The 14,916-nt window shown below is 40.5% G+C and overlaps 1 long non-coding RNA gene across 1 annotated transcript; it reads right to left on the reverse strand.

Moving 5' to 3' along the window:
* Positions 1–11,851: 11,851 nt before the first annotated feature.
* LOC119141036 lies at positions 11,852–12,930 on the reverse strand. Its single transcript, XR_005101809.1, has 3 exons — positions 12,844–12,930; positions 12,038–12,085; positions 11,852–11,864 (listed from the first exon to the last, which is right to left on the reverse strand). It is a non-coding gene; the product is annotated as an uncharacterized LOC119141036 (long non-coding RNA).
* Positions 12,931–14,916: the final 1,986 nt, after the last annotated feature.

A 14,916-nucleotide genomic window follows, 5' to 3' on the forward strand; every position in this document is an offset into this window, starting at 1 on the left:
GATCATCATCATGCACTCATAAAAACTTTTATTAGTGTGAACAGAGGTTCTGAGTACAGACTATGGAATATAGTCAGAAGTCTAAATATCCCCAACTTAAATCTCCGGGCTGTCTCTGTCTGCAAGGCTACATACTAGAGTCAGATTTTGGCATCGGTACAAACACTGGTATGTCCTTCCTCAGCAAGCTAATGGTGAAGCAGTACTTGTCTAAGGATGTGCAAAAAGATGTTTCTGCAGGTTATGAAGACAGACAAAAATACACGGAGGCACTTGGCACACCTCTGTCGCAACAGCCCTGTCTGCAGCAGCCTAATGAGAGGTGCCTGCTCTTGCCTGTTCTCTTGCAGAGCAGGTTGAATGCGACATTGGTCCTCACGGCATTAATTTCTGCCCTGTTTTCTGTGTTCCCTTCTAGAGTGCCAGGAACAGAAGCAAAGATTAGAAACAGTGCAAAATAAAATAAGAAAGTGCCTGTTGACCTGACCTTCTCAGATCTCTGCTAAGGCTCACATGCCTTCTTTATCTCCTCTTCTGTGATTGTAACAGTGTGGTTATTACGATAGGATTTGTATCTGTTCAGGCCAAGAGACTCCTACATTAACGATGTAACAGTACAGATAGGACTGGAAATAAAACAAACCCACTAAAATCCTTATCTGACTACTAGATGCCCTTGAAGCAGTTAATCCTCAGTTTTTCATTCTTTAGCTACCCACAGCTTGCCTATGGTGTTATCAGCAGGAACTGGCTTGAGAAAAGCTGCACAGCCAGGCTGAGGTGGGCTGAGGGTAGCTAAAGCTTATTATATTCCAGAATACTTAATGCATTCATTCACTACTATGTTAAAAATGCTAGCACATAGAAAATCTTGAGATTTACAGGCACTATGTGATTATGTGCAAAAGTCTGAAGAATCTTATTAATTTTTTTTTAGATTTTAAAAATTTTTAGAAGTTTTTTTTTGGCATTGCTATTGATTTATGAAATATTTTCTTGCAAATATAAAGCATTCTTTCTCTTTGAAAACTGAAGAAATTACATGAAAATCAAAGTATATGAATATAATAAAATGAATGGCTATGGAAAAAGAAAAAAGCCATCTTAGTGTACTACTGGAGAAAAAAAAATATGAACAAAGTCCATCAAGTACCACTGTACAAACCCCACCCAAAATAACCACCTGCTTTTTGCATCAGCTTTAGTTCACCAAGAATAATTATCCACCAACAGGAAGATGCCAAGATCCTGAGAGGAAGAGAAAGTAAAACAGTTAAGAGTGTTTATCTTCTTTAACTTGAAAAAAACCTCACAAAATACATCTGCAATCCTAAGTCTATAGTGACAGAAAGAAATCCTGAAATACCTAATACCACAAAGCATTTGCTATTGTTTGAAAGCAACACCGCAGTAAGGGTAGAAGCCCACTGCAGATGTAGGGTAATGATGCATCTCTGTCTTGTCCATTTGAAGCCAGCTGCCAAATCTTCACAGGGGATTTTGCTGCATATGGTTACTCATAGCCTCAGAGGAGCCAGGACCACCTCGGCAGTCGGAGAAGAGTGGCTCCTCTACAGGTTGTTTAGAATGACAGAACTTGGACCCTCCTGGCTGGCATGTGGGTGGACAGAGCCCAGCACTGGATGCACTCTTGCCTCTCTCCACACCCCAGGAAACCCTCCAGCCTGAAGCACTTGGACCAAGCACCAAAGTCTAGTTACATGAATACTTCCATGATAATGACAAAAGACTTTAATTACTTACTCTGACATTAAGCATGTGATCGAGCTAAGTACAAAGAAGTACATGGTGGCAGTGGAACATGTGCACAGAACCAGGCTGTGTTTGTGCCAGGAAAGCTGAGAGCAGAACACTGAAACCTGCTATACCTGCCAGCTTAGCTGTGGGACTTTCTGTATCTGTTCTGGACGCTGTTCCAAAATTAGCCTGGTGCAGAAATAATGACATAAACTCACTGTCCTAAAGATAAAAACAATTGAGATGTGCTTGGTTTCATTGTTTTGTAAAAAGGGTCTTACTAGGGAAGCAGTATGTCATGCCTTGGAATCTTCCGTTACATTAACCTGAAAAAATTTACCTATGTGAAGCAATTCTTACAAACTGTACCAAGGGTGTGACAAAAAAAAAAAAAAAGAAAAAAGAAAATAAAAGAAAAATAAAAGGCCCTTTCTGCTGCGATAGAGAAACGGGACGCTGCTTGATGCAAGCAAGATGTCGATTTATTGTACACAATCACAAGTTTATATATGTGTTCAGAAGCTCCGCTCTTTAAACAGATTGGTTCTTTAAGCTAAGCATTACATACTAGGCAATCCCTAATTGGTTAACTACAAACAAAGGACACTTTAAGTAAGTTTTTACAGTCATCAATTAACAGCAACCTGTTACTTTTCCTTGGCGCCATCTGTTCCTCATCTCCTTATTTTTTCTTGGCATGACTCACCCTGTTGGTTGTTACCTATTCACCCTCCTTGTCCTCCCAGGGTTTGTGGCCTACAAGCTCGAGCACGTTCCTTTCAGCTAACTGATTGGTACTTATGGTCCTGATTTCCAGGCCCCCTCCTGCATCTCCCCCTTCTTGGTTTTGAGCAATCCAAATCCCATTTGTTTTAAACATGCGTTCGGTCAAGTTACTCATTACTCATTGTAAGCATTGAAACAAACAAGGAACACATAATACTGAAACCAGCAATACTGTCAATACCATCAATGCTCCTTTGATTATATTTTGTAACCAAGCCCCTAACCCAAGGCCTGAAAGCCAGTCCATTAACCCGTTCTCAACCTTTATGGCCTGTACATTTTTTCTTAACTGAGCAAGCTGCTTATGAATAGAGTTCGAGTGATCAGTCAAATTCATGTGACACTTTCCTTAGCACTCTTCACTCTAGGCTACTCTCTACTGTTCATGCTGTTTCCTTATCTTCTAGAGGTGAGACCACATTCCTCCTTTGTTTCTGTTGCATCCTAGTTTCTTCTCATACTCCCTTAAATTTATTTACCTCTTTGCTGCAGGATCTCAGCTGCACATCGCCAAAGCAAGGCCACAGCTGCACATTATCAATGTCAAAACAACCCACTGTCCCTGTTCCGTACAATTTTACAATTTCTCCTTTTTGTTTTTGAACAGCTAGTACCAGGTTTATCATGTTCTGCAGGGCCCTTGCAAACATGACGGCAACCAAGGCAATAGCAAACAAACGATACTGACAGTTGAGTGAATTGATGACAAAAAGGCTGACATTTTCTCAGATTTTGGTAACATGTTGCTGCAATCAGGTCCCTAAAATCCGTTCAGCACATACTATCAAAATCCTCACAGCCATGTCCTTGAGCCAGCAACAAAAAGCAGTGGCAAATTTGACTCACATCCTTAACTGCCTAACAAACAAGGTGATTTAACTCTTTAATGCTTTCCCTGCTGTTACTCCGGATAAGAGAAGAACTGCTGCAATACGTTCCCATCATAGCCTCCTACTACATTAGCATCTACATAAAAACAATTATTGACACTCAAAGTGCAAACAATATTAACTTCTTTTGGATTAACATTATACAGAGGTAATCAATTATCCCAAATATCAAGGCTTTCAATAAGATTCTTCATTCCCCACATACATTCACTTTTTTGCAACAATGTCTGCCAGTCAGTTTCAAGGAAGGGCACACCAAACAAGAACTGGTTCAGTCAAAAAGTTCAAAACATAGCATGCTTTCTCTGAACGTGCCTCTGGGCTCATTCCCTTCATTCCCTCTTTCTTTTTTTTTCTTTTACATATACATATACGTATACTTATATATATATATGCAACCAGAGACACTTTACCGTAACAGAGAAGCCCCTATTTACATCTCTGAGCCCGGACACAAACCGCAGCTGTATGCGCCACCAGGCTCAGGGCAGAAATCATTCATGCAGTTACATAGCTATATATCACTACAAGCGTGCAGACACCTATTAAACACTAGACAACCATGTTTATCTTTCCTAGTCTCCTTCACAATGCCTAGCTCCTGTTTTTTGCTTGTTAACTGTGATGAGGCAAAGGCTGTGTGTAGCTGGGTTATCATGACCTGATTAATGTTGCAATCAACTAAACACTGAATACAGGAAAAAAGGCATGGGAGACATAAGGCAAACATCAATAAGGTGGTTAAAGATAATTATAATAAATCCTGTAATACTTTTGACTCATGGCCCAAAGTTTCCCAGCCGTGAGAAGAGACCAAAGGCATCCCCCCCCCTGGCTCTGCTGCCAATCTTTGTTTAAGGCTTTTAAGTTTTGTATACTTTTGTGAATTAATTCAGAGTGGTCACTCAGATTCACATAACGCATCCTATGAAAGTCTTCACACTTGTGTCCCTGTGCTAATAATAAAAATCAATAGCAACTGGGTTCTGTAGCAACATATGATGGACAGAATCAACATCTGTCAATAAGCCAGAGAAAAAAAAATAATAGCCTTTGTAGTATTACTTTGTTTAGCAAGCTAGCAGCCTAATTTACTAAGCAAATTAAGAGCGTGTACTATTCTTACAGAAGAGATTAGAGAAGCAAAAATGTGTTACGCTGCATTCCAGAACTCAGCCTGAGAGTTACAGTCTGCTGTGAGTTCTGCGTTATACTTATATATAAACATGTTGGGGTTGCGATTGTGAAAGTTGCCCGTTTACGATTTTCATTGGCATTATCACAGCTAGTTGTTTTAAAAGCAACCCTTGAGCTTCCACATGCTCAACTTATTGCAAAATATTCTGAAGCCAATCAATAAAGTTAGTATTAAAGTTAGTGACTCTCTAGGACCCTGCAAGACTGTGGCGAACGACTCACTAGAGGCTTGCCCAAACTCCTGCATCCGGACTGCCTTAATAGCCATCTCCTTCATTTGAAAATCATTCTCCCTGGGATACCTTGCCTGAGTCACAGAATCAGCACAATTATTTTCTCCAGCCAACAGCTCATAGTTAACAGCAGTTCCCCGATTAAGGTTTTCAGTCAAGGCCACTACACATAGCCCACAAAAATCAGATAACCACATCATATACTGTATCAGTTAGTACCATACAAAGCAATAACTTCCAGTCACGCAGTGTGAGTGTATAAGGCTCTGCCATCACTTTACGAAGGGACAAATAACAAATGTATTATGAATCCTCCCTTCCCGCACTGCTTTGCTTAACTCTTTAACAGCCTCGTATTGCACAGGCTGCCACTCTCGAGGTTGATTTGTCTGACAAAATACTGAACATGCCATAGTGACTCCCAAAACCCCTCACTTAAGTGTTTCCCACTTGCATTCCTGCCACCGATCCCTCAGACCCCCTTTCACCCTCCCCGAAAATACAGTCAATGCATCGAGAGAGGTGGGCGGCAGGGGGGGGGGGCGGGAAAGGTCTAGCTCCTTTTCTGAATCTATAGGACCTGGATCAAAAGGTTTATCAGTGTCAATGGAATCATTGTCCAAGTTGTCCTGTTCCCGTGCTTGGTCCTGTGTTGTGACGGTCGCTGCAATCAGTGACAGAAGCTTTGGGGGCAGAGGAGGTGTGGACAGAATCGCCATCGTTGACAGTGTGCTGAGAAGAGTCGCGCTGTCGGTGGAATTTACAGCCTCCTCCAGTTCAGTGCTTACACTGTTTGTGGAATTTACAGCTTCCTCTGGTTTAGCACCATTAGCAGAATTAGTCCACACTTGGTGAAGAGTAGTCAGAATTTGCCACCAAGGTGCTAAATGCATTCCCGACATGGAGTTCCCCTCCGCGGCAGCATCATACAATTGGCTGCTGTCTGTACACACTTTCATTCTTTCAAAGTCTCTAAAGTTTCTTGGCTGCTCACCTGTCTCGATGCATACAGGTGTTATCCTTGGGGTTTAGGTTGTCTGCCTGGCCCACCCAGCAAGACGATCGTTCAGCCAAGACGTCTCCTCCGGAACGCAGCCCTCTTCCACGAGCTGTCTTTTTATCGACCAGTTCTGTCCTTATTCTTCCAAGGCTTCGGGACACCACCATAGGGGTCACCATTTGAGGAGATTGAGGCACCGACTCCCGGATCTGACCAGAAGACCCTTTATGAGTCCATATACGTCTCTCATAGGGGAAGACGCATGTTTCATAGGGGATTTTGCATGTTTCCCACAGCTCACCTCTCAATTCCAGAGGGACTTCTTGCCGGCTCCTGCTTCCTTTCAGCAGCTCATTCAATGTTCTGTGGGACTCGCAGCCTGCCGCTCAGCCTGGCAGTTCATAAACCCATCATGTCGGGGTCACCAGTTTGCTGCGATGGAGAAACGGGACGCAGCTTGATGCAAGCAAGATGTCGATTTATTGTACACAATCACGAGTTGCTATATGTTTTCAGAAGCTGCGCGCTTTAAACAGATTGGTTCTTTAAGCTAAGCATTACATACTAGGCAATCCCTGGTTGGTGGTTAACTACAAACAAAGGACACTTTAAGTAAGTTTTTACAGTCATCAATTAACAGCAACCTGTTACTTTTCCTTGGCGCCATCTGTTCCTCATCTCCTTGGCATGACTCACCCTGTTGGTTGTTACCTATTCACCCTCCTTGTCCTCCCAGGGTTTGTGGCCTACAAGCTCGAGCACGTTCCTTTCAGCTAACTGATTGGTACTTATGGTCCTGATTTCCAGGCCCCCTCCTGCACCTTTCGTGCCTAGGAACACTGACGTTCAAAGTCATTCCAAGTGGTGTGTCTAACAGCATCCCTAACCATGTCTTGGTTCAGTTAAAAGACAAGTCACCAAAACTCAGCTTTAATAGCACTAGCATGAGTTGTCTTTGAGGTAGTTCAGAGAATAAGAAGGAAGAAAATTCACCCAGTGAAGTCAATGTTTATTTTGTTTTCTGCTTCTCAGATTTGCTGCTGGAGGACTGTCCCTTCCTCTAAAGAGCAAGAGAAGCAAGAGATAATAAGAAACTGTGAACTAAGCTAAAATCTGAAATAAAACAGTGACAGATACTCCTCAGAAGTCACAGTTCAGACATAAATATGATCTGCAATTGAAATACAGAAAGTTTAGCAACAGTATTTGTAACTTCTGTTGTGTATATATATTTTCATTTCTCCACCATCACTTACTTTGTTTCAGGTAAAGAGGGCTGTGGCTGACCTCTTTCATACCTATTTCTCAATGTCCTTTTACCTGTGCTAGTGATCCAGTCACAACTCAAACATTAATGAAAAAATCCTTCAAGAGAAGAGTTAAAAGATGCACACCCCCAGTTTTAGATTAAAAAATCTTAGGACAGTTCTGGTGTTAACACAAAAGGCATGTATGGCAATTTCATAATGAAGAGATATCCCATCAATTGAAACACGAAACACAAAATTTCCAGACCAGATGTCACCTTCTGATTCAGGCATCTACCTGGATGTATCCTGTGAGAAAACAATGTGATGGGGAAGTTTCATCCTTGCCTAAAGCCATTTTCTGGATTTCTGGATTATAAAAGCCAAACAAACTTTTCTTTTTTTTACAAATAGAAACTGCCTTCCTTTTCCCACCAGATTCATTCTGCATACTTATTTATGAATGTATGTAGGTTTTCATTCCATTTTTAAAATAGATTATAATGACTTGAGAACCAAATGTGTGGTTGAAGGAATATAGTCGAATCACTTTTAGAACGCTGTTACTTAAAACTGTCAAGCAAAGAGAAGTGATGGGGATCCCGAGGCTGCTGTAGGCATATGAAATGTGACTCTTAGGTCAGCAAATACAGGAAGGAGAAGCCTGTAGAGCATGCACTGAGCCCCGCACAGAAGACCACACTCTCTCTGAAAGCAACATATTTCAGCTGCCATTTACTGAAAATTTCCCTTGAAATAGACTGATGCTCTTCTCCTATGTACGTGCTTACAAAAATGGATCAAGTTCAACCTATTGATGCAACATTCTCCCCGAAGTAATACCATGTAATATGAAACCAAAATGCGGTTCCCCATCTTTCATGTTTACAGCGTTTGGTTACCATGACTATCCGTATTATAATATGTAATGTACACATTTACTAAGTTAAACATATATATTCACTGCAGCATCACAACATAAATATAAGTTATGTCAACTTTCATTTCTGCTTTACAACAGTATGACTAGAAGGAACCATTCCATACTTCCACATCGAACCTCATCCATGCACTTTTTTTAACATGCATTTTTTTAACACAAAACCTATGTTCCTGCAATGTCTTCCTTGTGAAGGTCATTACCTTTAGCAGAACCTAGGGCACCTATCTACCTCACACCTGGACTGATCAAGATGGGCCTACACGTCTCATCATGCTTAGAAGCCAAAGTCAGGTTCAAATCCAACACAACTAGAAGGCAGAGCACCACAAGCTCCTGAAAACTCTATCAAGGAGGGAACCGTTCCTTCTGCTATGTTCATCTTTCAATTTAAGCTGTTTTGATTACTGGCAAACACACCAGACCCATGCTGAACAAAACACTTGGTTTAGCTGCAAGTAGGTTTTAAGGCATATTGCTGAAGAATATTTTTGTATTTGTCAATGCAGACATTTTTAAGGATGTCTTCTTTTTTTTTTCTTTTTTTTTTTAGTATTTTGAATATTAAAAGGCATTGTCTGTGCCTGTGTACAAAACCATACATGAAGAAAGCTAGGCTCCTCCAGCTCCAATGAAGCACAGGAGTTGCTGAGGTCTTGCACATCAGGATTCACCCCCTTGCTACGGCACTACCCAGGCTATACAAATCTGTTTTGAAGGCAGACAACAACCTCCACACAAGAGCCTGGTCTGAGATTAGAATCTCCTTCTAGATTCCAGCCTACATTTATCCATGGGCAGCTTCTGGTCATTTTTTCCCCCAGTTATGTCCTTTACCTGAAGTATCTCAGTTGCCAATTTACTATTACTACTACTATTATGCAGAAATGTGTCTTATTTTCTATTAGCAGAAAAGTCTTCATGCAATTATATGAAGAAAGACTGAATGCTGACAAAACAAGCAGAAACAGGCAAGTTAAAAATGGGACTGATGAACACGTTCATCAATGAACTTGGCATTTGTGGGGTTAAAAAAATCAAAGTTTGACAAAAAGAAGGCCACAAAATTAATTTTAGAAACAAAGGCCAGAGAAGACACCTGCAAAATAGTTAGAATTACTTGATTTCAATGTCTTTTACTGATATTATTCTAAATATTTTGCAGGTGTCTTCTCTTTGTAATTTTGTAAATTTCCTGTAATATTTCAACACTCACATCGAAGTGAATTAATTAAGATACAAATTCAACATTTTTCACAAAACACACAAGCAATACATCTGATTGAAGAGTGGTTGATATGTTATGTAGGACAACTTAAAGAGTATAGGTTTTTTTTTCTAGTAACCATAGCAATATATTTTATATATATATATATACACACACATTTAAATACAGAAAGCCATATACTTCTGCAAGTATGTAAGTGGTATTGCAGTATACCATTAAAAAATCTGAAAACAAACTTCTTAAGATTTTTATCTTCATACTATGTACTGTTTTTTGTTAATTCATATCAGTTTTATTCAAAAACGGATTAGAAAAAGAGCCCTTAAAACCAACTGAAACCCAGCATAGAGCTTCAAATCCCGCTTTCAAACCAGTCTGGAAACACTAGATGGAGGTCCCGCTGCACAGATCAACATGGAGAAAACCTCATAAATCTCGAAGTTAAATATCTCAAGAGATTGTGGGGAGGTTTTTTGCTTGGTTTATTTTTTTTTTATCCCCAGACTGCACAAGCCTCAGAATGTGTTTTGTTACCTTTACTTTTTCAACAACCAGTTTGTTATCATCAGGGTCAGGTTCCCTCTGTCCTAGGGAGTAAGACAGGAGATCCAGGGCTTCATCCATCTCCTTTCCGCCCAAACAAAGTATAAACACATTCATTAAAGCAAATCGTCACTAAAAATAATATAATTCATCAAACCAATATAAGTATTGGCTAATGAACTGCCAACTTCAGTTAACAATGAACCATCAGCTCTCCCTTTGTAATTACAATGCTACGTGACAGCCAGGGGGAAAGAATTACAGACTGTTTAGACCTACAGAAAACATAATTTCACGAAGGGTCTATGGAATGTATTTTAATGGCTTTCTTTTGTTACACAAAAGATTAACTGATCTAATGTGAACAGTTCTATGAAATTACTGGGTTTTGGTAATTGCTATTCATTTTGCAAATATCACTATCACTGCAGATTAGCTGCTAAGGAAGTGTCAATCTGAAAACAAACTTCTTAAGATTTTAGCTTCATACTATGTACGGTTTTTTGTTAATTCATATCAGTTTTATTCAAAAACGGATTAGAAAAAGAGCCCTTAAAACCAACTGAAACCCAGCACAGAGCTTCAAATCCCGCTTTCAAACCAGTCTGGGAACACTAGATGGAGCTCCCGCTGCACAGATCAACATGGAGAAACAGGCCAGGCAGCATCACCACTGAACCCCAGGAAGGGAAGTTCTGGTATTAAAAGGAGGTCTTGGCACTGCCTCTCACTCCATTAACCCTAAACTCCTTTTACAAGCTTAACAGATGACTTTGGCGCTATGGTAATGACTACACTGTTGTTACTTCAAATGTTCTCATTACATAACCAGGGCAAGAAAAGTGTGGTTTGGCTAAGGGCCCAAACCTAAAAATGAAAACACCTGCACGCAGGTAACCCACACCGACCCACAGAAGGGAAATGCACACGTGCTCTGATGTCCCCAGGAACTCTGGAGGAGTCAGCACAGGACGGGGCACATCCTTTCCCAAGTGCAGGTGAGGAGGTGTCGAAGGCAGGCTGGACCTTGGCAGTGAGCGGAGCTCTGGCAAGACAGGCAGTGGAACATGAAGGGTCTGGAAACTCACTTTTTTTCCCCCAGAAGAAACATTTTCTTCCCCCCCCCCCCCTTCCCCCCCCCCCCCCCCCCCCCAACAGCTAGTATTAGCAATGAATTATTTAACTCTGCAACAGCCTATGTTGCTAAAACTGTCTGGATCATGCTCTGGTCTGTCCCCATTAGCCAGTTCTTAGTTTGAGATAAGGATCCACAGAAGCGGTTGCTTACTGAGGTAGAGGCTAGAGGAGCTGCTGAGCGCACTGAAGGAACTGTAGCAGCAGCGATAAGATCCAAGGAATCTGCAGGCGTTTCATCTTTCTTGATTTTCTGAAACAAGACACAGCCTCATTACTAACCAAGGACTGAGAGAAAGATATACATCAAATTCCATGCATCTAAAATGCAATGCCCACACAGTTTATTTCTAGGACTTTCATTTTTCTTAGAAGCTCTACTTAGTTCAGATTAAAACCTCTTCGTGGGAAGCACTATGAAACTGTTTTGCACCTCAGTTTGTTCAACTTCAATCTTCCATCTCAACTACGGGGTTAAACCCTGGCATAGCTTTAGTCAGAGACAGGTTTAATGTGCCTTCAGAGGAGCTAAATTTCACCAAGCCCATCTATATTCCCAAGTAACACTTGTAAAATTATCAACTGCACAGCATTACTTATGCAAGCAACTGATAAAAAGATAGAGCAGCTAACTTAACTAATTTTTTTTCTTATTATTAGTCCCACCCTATTAGTTTATTGAAAAAAATATTTCAAAATTTTAGTTACTGAATTCTACTTTTAAAAGTTTGCATAAACTTTAAATGAAACAAAATATCAAGATTATTGAAGCAATTTGAAAATAAAACAAATTTTCAGAAATCAAATATACACACCTTCAATACAGTCGGTGTACGCAATGGTGAAGATGGTGGAGAACAGGAAAATCCTTCTGTCAAACCCAGTAAAAGATCATCTTCACTCACAGGCTATCACTAAAAAGAAAAAAAAAAAAAAAGAGGCTTTTAAGCCTTTTCATACACTAAGAATTGATCAGATAACACAATCTATCTCCACTTTTAAACTGAAGACTGGGAAACATTACTGACATTAGGGTAAGTAATTAATGAATGAACATTTATCTGAATATTCACGTTTTTACCTGGGGCTTTTCTTCTGGTTTTGGTAAGAGTGGTTTTCCATCTTTATCCTATAAAGAAAAATCCCCTTATATTAAACCGAGTACTCCTTAAATGACCACACAACACGAGAGCACTCTGAGAGCATTCACTGAATGACAGATAGGATAACACAAGAGAATGATCTATCTAGTAACCGCTAGCATCTACTGCTGTTACTCAAGGTGCCACTCAAAAAAAAAATTTAAAATACTATAATTTAAAAACATCTGAGTGCTGAAAATGGATTCATTGTGGGATCCTGAGCTTCCTTGCTTCATGTTCCAATCTCCATGGAAATAACATAATAAATAAAAGTTCCCAGCTTCCAGATTGTTAGCAGTAGTCCTGGATGCAAAGTCCGGAAAGGTTGTATCTTTTCACAATGGCAAGTGTTGTGCAAGTCTTGGCTATACCTTAGCAACCCGTTTATGTCAAATGAGTTGTGTGGTGATGTCTGTGAAAACACCACCTTGAAGCATTGGGGGTTTTTAACAGCTTTGACCAATTACAATTCATTAAATTCTAAAATACTAAAAGCTAATGAGAGATTCCAGTGCACTAATCTCAGCCAAAATTATTCATGTGTAGGTACTTACATCTAAGCCACTTCTGTGCCTACGTATGCATCTAACGATAGATGACAGATACTCAGAAACTACAACCAGAATGTTTATATACTATAAAAATGGGTGAACTAAACATCAATGTCTCAAAATGAAATGGCATTTCAGTTTCATCCACATATTCTGAAGAATGAAAGTAAGACTAAGCACATTAAATAAATTACTTTTTCTTCTGTTAATCTGCAATCTGGAGGAATTGTTTCTACATCTTCACCCAGTTTTTTTGCGTTGTTCCTGTTTGTTTGTCTCCTATGCAGGCAAAATAAAAACAGTATTAAGACAAACAAATAACTACATCCCAACAGAAATGCATATGAGCAAGCTTTCAAAGTCTTCATTCTCCTCATTCAAATTAGTCTTTCTGGTCCAATCCAACTACCAGACAAAAATTTCATTAAAATCAAATGAGAGTCTTTTCTCTTGAGAAGGAGGGTTGGAAGGGACCTCTGGAGATCACCCCGCCCAACCCCCTGCTAAAGCAGGTCCACCTAGAGCAGGTTGCACAGAATCGCATCCAGGCAGGTTCTGAATGTCTCCAGAGAAGGAGACCCAACCAACCCTCTGGGCAGCCTGTGCCAGGGCCATGTCACCCTCAACGTAAAGATGTTTTTCCTCACATTTGGATGAAACTCGCTGGGTTCCAGTTTGTGCCCGTTGACCCTCATGCTGTCACTGGGCACCACTGAAAAAGAGCCTGGCCCCATCCTTTTGACACATGCCCTTAAGATATTTGCAGTCATGGATACGATCCCCTCTCAGCCTTCTCTTCTCCAGCTACACAGGCCCAGCTCTCTCAGCCTGTCCTCAGCAGGGAGATGCTCTGACCCCTCATCAGCTTCCTACCCCTCTGCTGGACCTTCTCCAGTAGGTCCCTGTCTCGCTTGAACTGGGCAGCCCAGAACTGGGCACAGTACTCACATTAGAATTAAGTGTTCTGTATTTCTTCTCTCAGCTGCTTACTTTGCATTGTAACACGCTGCTATTTCATACGCTTTTCATCCCCCAGGCAGGCACAGGTGAATCCTGCCTGCAAGTATCACTGAGCAAAGGTTTCTGAAAGCTAAACCAAAAAATTATTTACTGCTTTCTATACAACTCTATTCGCACACTGTTTTGCAAATCAGTTTCCTTACGCCACCAACTCCACCAAATAATGTGTCAAGAGGTCTGCACTGATCCCAGGATATGACGACTTTTCAGTAGGGAGCTACTGTGGAAGTTTTCTTTTGGCAGCCTCCCCGAGTTCCCTGCAGACCCTTGCACCCAGCATCTAGACGCGTACAGACAGGAATGAATATTCCTTAAGGAAGTAAAAGGTATTAGCCAATTACGGGAGCATTAGGCAAGTTGCTGCATTCACAATCAGTTAAATTTGTGCCTCTTCTTCTGAGTGCTGGGAGGTGTGTGGAGGGCTTGATAATAAATGTGAGGCTCTTTCAAGGCAATTACTACAAATAAAAAAACTTGCAGCAGCAGAATACTTTCAAGGAGAACCTATACCTACCTGATACAAGAAGTGAGATGTCAGAAACTGACACAGCAAATTATGACAAATTGAGAGTCAGAGGATGAAATGAGTGATGAAATTAGTAAATATCCTCCATTAGCTTGCCTATTTAGGAAGGATACACCTCGGTAAAAAATAAACTGCCAAACCACAGTAATGTAAAAACGTGAATGCCTGTGCCAGAGATGTGTGTCACCTTACACCAGATTAGACACATGAACAATAAGTAGGGGAGAAGCAGATTAGCAGAACAGGGAGAGAAAGCAGCTCTAATTTCCCTTTTTGACATGGTAAAAAAAAAAATAATCGAAGGCACATATTGCTTATGATAGCAGGTGAAAACGATATTGTAATACAAACAGACATGCACTGCAAAAGCAAAACCTAGCCACAAATAATTAAGTCATCTAATTACTTTTTAAAAAAAAAATATTTTGGATGACACTCCTTTGCAGCACTTTGACCTTCCAAGGGAAAAAAAAAAAAAAAAGCAATTAGAGTAGAGCTGAAGGGAAAAGTTGATTCTGATTTTCTGACAAAGGGCTTTCCAAAGCCCTTAGCTGTTACCCAAGCATCTTTCTGATGCCACCAGTGGTGGATGCTACCTGTCTGTGAGTTACCTGTGGTGAGCAGAAGTTTGAATGAGGATTAATCAGAACAGTAATGTGCCTTGAAGGAGGATCTTTTGAAGGAAATTGCCCATGAAAGAGAGAAGTAGAACAAACAGGGA

Source organism: Falco rusticolus, chromosome Z (genome assembly GCF_015220075.1).
Source record: "Falco rusticolus isolate bFalRus1 chromosome Z, bFalRus1.pri, whole genome shotgun sequence".
NCBI lineage: Eukaryota > Metazoa > Chordata > Aves > Falconiformes > Falconidae > Falco > Falco rusticolus.